We start from the raw sequence: 270 nt of genomic DNA on the forward strand, positions 1-270 counted from the left end.
CTTCTATTTGCCAGTGTTTCTAATGCATGAATACTGGGACAATGAAATATTCAACAAATAAGCCATCCCCTCACTATCACAATAGTCTATGTAGCCCTTGCCTTAAAATTAGGATTAGCTCCCCTACACGCCTGATTTCCAGAAATTATTCAAGGTTTGAGCTTAGTAACAGGTTTTATCTTGGCCACCTGGCAAAAACTAGCCCCAATCTCTTTAATACTTCAGCTACCCAACTGCAACCCCATACTTATTACTTCCTTAGGCCTACTC

Source organism: Austrofundulus limnaeus, unplaced genomic scaffold (assembly GCF_001266775.1).
Source record: "Austrofundulus limnaeus strain Quisiro unplaced genomic scaffold, Austrofundulus_limnaeus-1.0 Scaffold2896, whole genome shotgun sequence".
Lineage (NCBI taxonomy): Eukaryota > Metazoa > Chordata > Actinopteri > Cyprinodontiformes > Rivulidae > Austrofundulus > Austrofundulus limnaeus.